This window comes from Eubalaena glacialis, unplaced genomic scaffold, assembly GCF_028564815.1.
Source record: "Eubalaena glacialis isolate mEubGla1 unplaced genomic scaffold, mEubGla1.1.hap2.+ XY scaffold_56, whole genome shotgun sequence".
Lineage (NCBI taxonomy): Eukaryota > Metazoa > Chordata > Mammalia > Artiodactyla > Balaenidae > Eubalaena > Eubalaena glacialis.
This window is the reverse complement of record NW_026871455.1, coordinates 1113831-1123169: the sequence shown is the minus strand read 5'-3', so window position 1 is coordinate 1123169 and position 9339 is coordinate 1113831. Positions and strand designations below refer to the sequence as shown.

General features: G+C 45.3%; 1 pseudogene; it reads left to right on the top strand.

Moving 5' to 3' along the window:
* Nucleotides 1-4086: 4086 nt before the first annotated feature.
* LOC133083689 (malignant T-cell-amplified sequence 1-like) lies at nt 4087-8039 on the top strand (annotated as a pseudogene).
* The last annotated feature ends 1300 nt before the right edge of the window (nt 8040-9339 follow it).

The following is a 9339-nucleotide window of genomic DNA, read 5'->3' as shown; positions in this document are numbered from 1 at the left end:
AGACACAATTCACGTACCATAAAATTCACCCTTTGCAAAGTGTAGAATTTAGTGATTTATAATCTATTCACAAAATTGTGCAACCATCAGCACTAATACCAGAACATTTCATCACCTCAAAAAGAAACTCCAACCCCATTAGTCTCTTCTATTCCACCTATGCTCAGGCCGTGGCCACAACAAATCTGCTTTCTGTCTCTATGGATATGCCTATTCTCAGTATTTCATGTGATTGGAATCATACAATATGTGTCCTTTATGTTTGGCTTCTTATACTGAATATTATGCTTTTGAGGCTCATGTTTTAGAATGTATCAGTAATGTACTCCTTCTTTTGGCCTAAGAATTTTTCTTTTTAAGCCATAAGATTTTAACGTACATTCACATGCCACCAGGGTTTTTTGTTTTTTGGGTTTTTTTGGTAAAACATATATTTTCAATATTAACCATTTAAAGTCTACAGTTGACTAACATTAAGTACCACTTCCCTGCCTGACACCAACTTATCCCACTCACGTGGAGCTGCCAGTAGGCCCAGAGGACACAAGCCCAGCCATGCTGCCCTTCCTTGGAACTCCCAACCTCATCCAACCTGACCATGACCCCACTATTAGTGCCCCACATTTTAGCAAAAAGAACTTGGGACACGGAGAGACTCTAGTGAAGAGGGCAGCTGCCCCCAGGCAAGTTGTGTGCTTGGGACAAGAAAGCAGTGCCCTGGGACCTGCAGTCACCCAGGGGCCCCAGGAGGTACAGTGCTGGTCTCCTGAGGGCTTATTCTGCTGAGGTCCCCGCCAGGACCCTATGGAGGAGAACCAGTGATCACTTGGGGACATCTCTTGTCATTCTTTTCATCCTTCCTTCTTTTCTTTCTCTTTCCACCGGGAAGAGGTAAATCTTGACAAGGAAAAAATAAATGACTCTCTAGACCGTCCATATTTCAGGGCTGCCTCATGGATCTGTCCTTATTTTCTCAATAAAAACCCTCTAAGGAACTAAGATGTGCTACGTGTTCCATGCACGCTCACCTGTGTGCCTGCCCTGCAGTCCTCCATCTTCCCTTCCCTCTTCCAACACTTCACTCCCCTGTGGGGGCTTATTCAAGGACAAAGATTGCTGTGAGTTCCAGCATGATGTCTGCCTCACCCCCTTCATGACTGTCTTGTTGACTCAATAGCCTGTGTTCTGGCTGTTCAGGAACCCTCGTCTGTCCTCTGCTCAGGGACACTGCTCATCGTTAGCAACGCCCACCTGTATTCTTCACTGTTCAGGCCCTGGGAAATCGGCTGTCCTGACCTGGGACAGCTTTAAATATAAGAAATTGCTACCTTCTACCGCTGGGGTCAGAAGGCTGGGTGTGCGGTCCAAGGCTATCGGAGGTGTTTTGCACCCTCCCAGAATCTCCTCTCACCTCCCTAAGAAACTCTACTACCAGGACACCTCCAACCAACACCCTCCATTAGGTGCTGAGCTGTCAATATTTCCAGCCCAGAAAGACCACAGCCTGTGCTTTGTAACAGGGAAAACCCTCCCCTCTACCTCCAGTCCATCCAAGTCGCCCCCCCGTTCCTCAGCTAGCATATCCCACAGACGGTTTCTGAGTCTGTTCAGCAGGCGAGGTCCCATAGGTGCCAGGTCCTGAGTCTCTTCCAGCCACCATGTTCCACCCAACCTTACATGATGAGTCCACGGTCCTCTGGGAGTGCAGGGGCCCCTCCCATGTGCCTCTTCTGTCACTGTTGCTGGATCTCCTTCCTCCTTAAATCAGGGCAAGGAGCTTGGTTTCTCTTTGCCTGTGAATGGGGAAGGGTAGGAGGGGACGAGTGGCCTAGAGAGTCCAGTCCATTCTGCATCCTGTGGGCCCATGACCCTGGTGGGTGGAAGCAGAGGGCGTAATGGGACAGCGAGGTTCTTGATCTGCTTAGTGGCTCGGGATTTAGGGCACATTCAAGTGGAAGCTGAACCTACTGGACAATGTTGGTCAACAAACAGTTTCTGCATGTGTAGGAGCTGAACCAGTTCACCAAGCTCTCTCAAAACTAACATCCATTTATAAACACTCTTCTGGTAACAGGGGAAGGTCAGACGATGTTCCAGGAAACTTCTCCCTAACCTCCTGGGAACATTCTGACAGGGTCTTTGAATATGCAACAAACGTCTGCTTTGGTTATGAAGACATTGGATGATTTGAAGGTACATTTTGGAAATGTAGAAAACTACAGTACTTCAAAATTAAAATCCTATTTTATGATTTAGAATCTACTGTATTTAGATGACTGATAAATTGTTTAATTAAAGCTTTGGTAAAAATAAAAGCTGAGAGCTATACAGTTTTAACATTACTTTCTATTTTCATAATTTTTACATTATAATCTAAAACTGTGGCATGCTTAACTATTTGTCCATCTATCTCTCATTCTCCCTCTCTCCGTAGTTTTAAGATGTTTGTCACTATTTGGCAGGTGCCAATTCTTCTGCAACACGCACACTTCATTCTGTAGGAGAAGTGGTAACGTTTGTTCACAGGAGTGTAAGTGAGGAGGTGATACGCGAGCGGGCTGGGCCACTGCAATGTGGTGAAAGAAGGGCAGGCATTGTCCAGGGGAGCTGGGCCCTGGCCCCTAGGCTCCTGCTTTTATCCAGACATCTGGGGCGCCCTGATTCACTCTTGACCCAGTAAACGGGGGGCCTAGAAAATCTCTGTGAGCAGCCCTGGCCAGGAGCCCTTCACGTACTTCGCTCCATTTACATCGTGGGCATGGAGTTCTCTCATAGATCTTCAAAGTTCTCAGTTCTTCTGATTCCTATCATCTTCGATTTTCTTCTTGCCAAGGATGTCACTAACTAAATCAGCCTATATATGATTAATATGAACATATATTATTGATATATTAATAAATATTAGTATATTAAAATAATATTAGTATATCATATTTAACATTTTATTTACATTATATGTACATATATTCATGTAGTATTATTTTATTATAATAAATTAAATTAATAAATATAAATAAGCTATTAATATGAATATATATTACACCTGTGAGTCAGGATTTGCCTCCTGGGTGCTCAACTCTGCCCACTGAGCCACACTGTTTGCCTGAAAAAATGAAGACTTCAGGGAAAAGTGAAAGGTCAGGGGGAGGCGGGCAGAGAAGACCTAACCTGCAATCACAGTGAAGAATGAGGTGTGTTCTCAAGACCAGCTTGAAGCGCACACTCTTAGTGAGGGGAGTGGATGCAAACACCGGCTCCCGCCCCTTGCGCCCCGTCTGGAGTGGGGGGGTGGGGGAGGAAGCGTCCTCCAGTAATTTCTTCTCCGGCTCCTCCCACCGGACCCCCTCTCTTCCCCCATCTCTGCTGTGACACTTGCGTTTTGCCACCTGAAGGTGAATTTACCCCTCTCCCACTGTTTTCCTCCCTTCTGTCTCTCTTTTCTTTCCCTTCCTTGAGGCTCTCAGGCTTGCTATCAGCCAGGCTGGGGTCCACAGTCAGTCATAAGCACCCACCTTGCAGCCAACGTGCTGTCCTTGCCCCATCTTCCTCCTTTCAGAGCTGGGATAACTGGGTACCTGCTGTCACTGGAGACTTTCCCTGCTGTTAGTCTCCCCCCGCCAGGTGCTCGGATGTGCAGGACAACTAAAGGTACCTCTGACTTTCCCCGGGTGTGCATGCTAGCACCGATTGGAGGTTGCTAAGGCTTGCCACCTAAGCACAGCCTGTGCATTGGTTTAAGATATAGCCCAAAAATACAATAAGATAAAAACTCCCCTGAGAAGATTGGCATGACTAAATATATTCAGAACTTCATTGAGCCTATTCTCATACACTCAATTTACTACAGCTTTAGAGGTTTCTAACTTCTACTCAGATTTGCAAAGATTGGTCACTGGGAAATTTATTAGCTGCCATTGTATTCCAGATGGCAGAGTAAACAGGGACTAAACGTAGAAACACCTGCAAAATAACTAATATGGTCAAAATTGTCCGACTATTTTTACAATGTTATTGTTTAACCAACCAGACAAATGAGAAATGCCAGAGAAAAGTCAAATATAGGTGTATTTTCCTTCAGCCAAAAAGATGACAGTGAGAGGTGAGGTGAGGAAGCTGGCCCAGTGTAGGTGGTGGGACCAGGCAGTTGAGACCTTATGCAGGCAGCTGTGGCGGCAGCTCTACCACGTCCTCCACGGGGCTGGTCTCTCAGCACCCCAAGACGGGCAGCTTTTCTTGGTAAACTCAGTGTAAGGATATCAGCCATTCATCAGGTACTTCTTTGGCTTCACACGTGAGCAGGACCCTTGTAGCTGCAAGGTTTACAAATTAGAGCCTCTGCAGTCACTAGTCTGTGCTCTGTGCTCTCCTCAACTGAGGCTTCTTCTGGTGTCTATCACAGCACCTATACCACGTCCTGAGTGTCCAGGCTTACAGCGGTGCTGCTTGAGACTGGGCTGTGACATTTCCGTGTCTAGCATGTAGCAGGCATTGCATGAATATTTATTTGGGACAAGGAGGCTAAACTGCACAAGCGTCTACTCCTAAGCTGATTCACACAGCTTGTGACTGCAGCTGAGCTCCAGAGACCTCACTGCCTGTGGTGGGCGCTAAAGCTCTCACAGCTTGTTTCATCTGCGTGTTCTTTTCCCCCTGATAATATGACCCTTTTAGCTTCTCCTCCTAGAGGTTTGCATAGACCAAGTGGGAAGGACCAAAGTTGTTCCAGTCTTGTGTCAGGCTGTTAAAGCTCAACTACACTGAAAGCTCATGAGAGGTACAGTATCACATGGGGTTGACTTTCAACAAGAGTTGTCACAGTGCCACTGACCTCAACAAGCTTATTCACTTTTTGTATAAAGGTTTTAGTCCAATACTCTGCTTAAAGAGTGCAGAATGCACATTGTGTGAGGTTTAAGCCCTTTGCTCTTGCTCTAGGGCAAGATTTCTCAACCTGGGGATTAAAGACATTCTGAGCTGGATAACTTTTTGCTGTGGGAGCTGTCCTGTGAGTTCTGGGATGTTGAGCAGCACCCTTGGCCGCTACCTGCTAGCATCTCCTCAGGCGTGACAAGCCAAAATGTCTCCGGATGTAGCCACTTGTCCTCTGGGGATGGGGGATTGGGGAAAAATTGCCCCAGCTTAAAATTGTTTCTCAAGTGACACCAGTAGATTGCAAGGAGAACAAAAACAACAGCTACAAAAACAACAACAACAAATGACTCACAAAGACTTGCCCAGTGATGGAATTATGACAAACTAAAGAATAGTCTTTCATTGTGTAGTAGCTTCAGGCTATTTTTGGATCCTTCTGTGCAGATAAGACTCGAAACCGTCCATCTCTTAGTGGTATTTGGCACAAGGCCCCAAGATGCCTTTATCTAAAGTGTGTTTAATGTCATGCTTGTTTAATATATTCCCCCAGATCTACCCCTCTGTGTGCCTGCATCAACAGCGTGTATCTACTTAGATTATACAATGTGAGAAAAAAGAATCCTCATTTTTCAATAGACTTCAGGATAACAACCCACAATGAACCTAAACTAATTTTACTGATAATAGTGTGACTTGCTGCCAGAATATATAGTAAATATTAGGAAACAATCTATTTTAGAGTAATAATTCAAAGTGAAGTTAAAGAAATTTAACCATCATGACTGTTTACCACCAGAATCAGGTAGTGTAGCATGTTTGGTGGTGCATCAAGGGGAAGATGACAAGCCAAATATCTCTAACATGTTCCCCACTTACTCATCTCTAAAATATGGGGCACCACTCAGGGTGCACATGGATGTGCCACCCACACCTCTGGCCCAGAAAACACACACTGCCCAGCTGCTGGGGTGCGATCAACAGGCAATTTCCAGCCAAGATCCCCTCAGCAGCCTCACCCACGCATGGGTCCCTCTCAGGGCTGCCACATCCAATGGTCAAGTGCAGATGGGCACTTACAACACCTATGATGGCCACATATGCTTCAGAGCCCCCATGGGCTGAGCCAAGGCTTCCTCAGGGCCGGACACCTGCTCAACTATGCCATCTGGCCAATCCTGCTCCCTCTCTGCCCTGTCACAGTGGTTGACACCTAATTTGCACCCTGCTTGCCAAAATCCATCTTAACATTCCCTTCCAGAGAAACTGATTTGTGACGGGGGGAAAGCAGTGATGAGAGGGATTTGGGAGCTAGACTGCTCCGCAGTTGGCAGTAACAAGGACCCCTCCACGGGATAGGTGGAGCACCCATAGTGTCTGAAATAGGTGATGGTCCAGGTGTGCAAACTCTCACAGGTGACAAGGTAGTAATTGCTAGTCACCATCGAAACCAGCAGAGGAGCTTCTGGGTAGAAAGAAAGCAGAGAAAGCTGAACCCCCTAGCCAGACCCAGGATTTTGATAAAAGATATTTTCACATATTTGAGGTATGGGGAAGTCGTCTGGCTTATACATGAGTTAACTTGAATGTTACACATACTAGAACAGCCTGCGTGTGGCCTATCAAACATACATTGTGCTTCTGCTTAAATTATTAAAGAAAAGAGTGCATTGACTGGAAGTAAAGAATGTCCATGTTAAAAATAAAGATGAAATGCCTCCCTTCCTTGGACGCCAATGCTGAAGCTCCTTCAATAATAAGCCTCACTTCCCAGGTGCCAAGGCCATGCTGACTTGCTGTGTATGGGCTGATCTGTTCTTTGTTTGTTTGTTTTGGTTTTGTTTTTGTTTTTTTCCCTGAAACCTTAAAGGAATGTATCCCTGACTTGTTTAATGTTCTTTTTTTCTGAAAATATATAAAACTGTACTGAAAACCATGCTTCCCAGGGACAGTTCCTCAGAGATATCTGAGGGGTTGTCTTCCAGGCTATAGTCCACAGTTTGGCTCAAATAAGATGCTTTTCTATTCCTACTATAGATTGTTTATTGATTATTTTCATCAACAATTTATTAGTTAAAGTAGCCAGGCTCCAAGCCCCAGACGAGGTTAGTCAGCCACCCACCAGAGGTCTGCTGGCCCGTGGGAGATTAGGGCCGTGAGAGGGACCCTAACTTGGTAGTGGAATTCAGGAGGATGTCCCTGAGCATTGAAGCCCACACTCTTCTGACCTCTGTGAGCCTGCAGAAATGGCCAGCCGTCCCTCTGGAGACCAGGTGCCGCCCCTCCATTCTGTTCTTGCAACGAGAATGAGTGTTTCATCTCTTCTTCCTCCTCATCTTCCTCCCTTTCAGCTACAAGCCCTGGGGAGGAATTGGTAACACCCAACAGCCCCCGAAATTGCCGCAGTGCTCACATGAATAGTTGGAGGAAGTAGTTGAAGGAGCAGAGGGAATGAGATTTCCCTAGAGCCGGAAAACTGCAGCCAGATGCGTCACTTGCGGGTAACGACCCCAGCTGCCACCGTCCCTTTGGCCTTCCAGGTGTAGGGGGTCTGCCGGATCCTTGCTAAGTCTATTTTCCCCTATTCCCGGCCCTTCCCTATCATCACCCTTTCACCTTGAATCATGTTCAATAAATTTGATTAAAAAGAAAATGTGTTCAGCTACATCCAGTGGAAACCGTGCTATTAAGGGTACTAAGAACAAGTAGAACCTTTCCCAGGCATTGAACCACGGCTTCATCCAGTCGTGCCTAAGAAGGAACCAGTTAAGAGTGGGATGCCATGAACAGATGGAAATCTTTACAATGACTGGAGAGTTACTCTATTTAGAAAAAGAGAAGGGTCGTTTTATCCAATCCCAAGGTTATTCCACACAAAAAGAGATAAAAAAGACCCTTTTTCCACACCAGCAGGTGGATAAAGGAGCCATCAAATTTGTACTCAGAGGAGTTGATATCACGTGTCTAGGCTTAGCTTCTCCAGGAGCTAAGCTTTGCTCCGCTGCAGCAGATAGGATTGTTGCAATTGAGGCAGAAGGAAAACAGCTTGCTCTGGGTGCTGCAGTCGTGAAGATGTCTGCAGATGATGCTGAGAAAGTCAACACAGCAACTGGCATTGAAACATGTATTATTTAAAAGATGGGCTGTGGCACGTAAAAGCATGTAAATAAGCCTCAGAAGGAATGCACTTGGGCTCCACATGGATGCGGTGCAATATCTGTGTTTGTGTGTGTGTGTGACAGCATGATGGCAACACCCCTGTGATTATGCTGAATAAATTCAACACATGCAGAAAAGAGAACCAAACAAAAAAACAAGTGTTGCCGCCTTGCTTGGAAACAGTGCAGACGAGCTGCCCCTGTGTCCTCTCCTGGCCATCAGTCTATAACTCTCCTGAAAGAGCTTCATGATCCAGCCAGTGTGCTGGTGGGGCTGCGAGAAGACAGATGGGACTGAATTCTCAGTGTGTCAGCTGAGGTGCCCCCATGTGAGCGTCTGGACACGACCGAGCGGGGAAAAGTCAGGTGTAGGGAAGCTGAACTGTCTGGGGGGCTTCTCTTCCAGCATCCCTGCTGAGTCAGAGCCCCTCTCAGCCCTTCATGGTGGAGAAGAGAGATGAGGAGACGCTTCAGCCACTACACACGGACAGGCAGCTCCCAGCTCCTGTGGACTTCCAAAGCCTCATGCTATGAACTGTCTTGTAATAACTTTGTTTTTGTCATTAATGTGCTAGATATTTTTACTAGGATTAATCTGAAAACCGGTTATTACCACCGATGTCAGTAATGGAATTAGATGCGCTAGAGATAGCCTACAGTTTAACCTAAAGTTTACAAAGAAGTTTTCGCCTCAAAGTTTTAAGGAATTCAAGACGAGAGTAGAATAAGGCAAGACACCACAGAAACTGCTTGGTGAATGGGCTTTATATTCACTTTAAAGAAAATTAACTTTGAAAACTTAGAAATGTTTAATTATGCATATTGTTATTAGCATGAAGGTGTGAAGTCTAAATGAAATATGAACCTGTATATGCTTATAGCAGTATTATGTGGTTCTGTGGTAAGCTTTCTGCAGTGTTCTCAAATAGCAGTGGAAAACCCCAAAACAGGAAATGGTGACACCTCAAAGTCATGCTGTTAAATGACAAAAGCAAGGTTCGAGGCAACGCAGAGTATTTAAGACAAGTAAAAATGAAACTATATTATCTGTGAGTAAATAAAAATATATTTGAAAAAAATTTTTTTAAGTTGGAAGAATATATACAAATGAACCATGGATACCTTGATACGGGTGAACGAGAAATTGTACTTTTACTCTGAATTATCCAGTTTTGTGTGTGTGTGTGTGCACTTGGAACTCAGGATGAACTTGAACAAGAGTGTACACTGTTTGTATTTAAAAACACACGCACACACGCACAACTTTACATGTGATTACATAGAAATGTCTTGTCATACAGCCTAGAGTCAA